The sequence below is a fragment of the Meleagris gallopavo genome, chromosome 4 (assembly GCF_000146605.3).
Source record: "Meleagris gallopavo isolate NT-WF06-2002-E0010 breed Aviagen turkey brand Nicholas breeding stock chromosome 4, Turkey_5.1, whole genome shotgun sequence".
NCBI classification, from domain to species: domain Eukaryota; kingdom Metazoa; phylum Chordata; class Aves; order Galliformes; family Phasianidae; genus Meleagris; species Meleagris gallopavo.
Genome location: NC_015014.2, coordinates 13,296,778 through 13,297,606, shown reverse-complemented (window position 1 = coordinate 13,297,606; position 829 = coordinate 13,296,778). Strand labels below are relative to the sequence as shown.

Below are 829 nucleotides of genomic sequence, written 5' to 3'. Positions count from 1 at the left end.
CTACGCTTTCCCGGCGGCCGCCTGCGCGCTCGCGGGGACATGCAGCCCTTCCGCAGTTCCTCTCTGGCGGTTGCAGCAATGCCTCCCTTGGCCGCGTCTTGCCGCCGGAGCTCCCGGTTGCGGAGAAAGTTTTATCATCTCCATGTGCTAAATGACGGTTTTCACGCGTATTTGCGTAGCACCTCCTGAGATGCTGAAAGTCTGCCCGTGCGGCGGACCCGAGGGGAAAGTTCCTTAAAATGACAGAAAATTAAGCGAGAAAGAGATCGTTGAAATCGTTAGGCAAACGGCCGTGGAACCATACGTAAGAATCGCACGTTGGTTCCGTTGCTACCGCGAAGGAGTGAGTCTGGGTGGCCGCTCGCCGTGCTGCGGGCTCCGTACTCGGTGCCGGTGAGGTGAGCTCCCGGAAACCGCGTCTCCCTCTGCTGCGAGCCCGAGAGGCGATGCGTTAGGAGCGTGTCAGAAAGGTAGTTTCCTTCCCCACGAAAAGCCCTTTCTGAAAAGTCCGTCCGTGCTAAAGCCTCTCGCGTACGCGATGGTTGGCCTGGCACAGAGATGGAAGACGGTACCGGTGGTTTTGCGGCGATGCTCGCAGCCCGTCTCCAGGGGAAGCCTGGGGGCTGCTCCTCCCAGGCGCCGGGGGTAGGAGCAGCGCGGGGAGCCTGGCGGTTTGGCAGCGCCCGAGGCGTCCTGGTCCGCGCTGCCATCGTGACACGCTGCGCCGTCCCGCGTGGGCACGGCGGGGATGCGGTGTGCGGCTGCGGGCGGCTCTCCCCGGCTTCCTGCCTCCGTAACCAACCGCCAGCCACACCGTCTGCAGTGGCTG

The 829-nt window shown here is 63.4% G+C and overlaps 1 protein-coding gene across 4 annotated transcripts in view; it reads left to right on the top strand.

Annotated features, from left to right (window-relative positions):
* Window positions 1-829, top strand: part of FBXW7 (F-box and WD repeat domain containing 7) — a 132,966-nt gene that overhangs the window by 102,954 nt on the left and 29,183 nt on the right. The window contains exon 1 of one of the 4 annotated variants that reach the window (XM_019614517.2): window positions 369-470. The exons of the other annotated variants lie outside the window; for them this stretch is intronic. The gene's annotated coding sequence lies outside the window, so the exon portion shown is untranslated. Of the gene's footprint in view, window positions 1-368; window positions 471-829 lie in introns of those variants that run through there. 4 annotated transcript variants of the gene reach the window in all.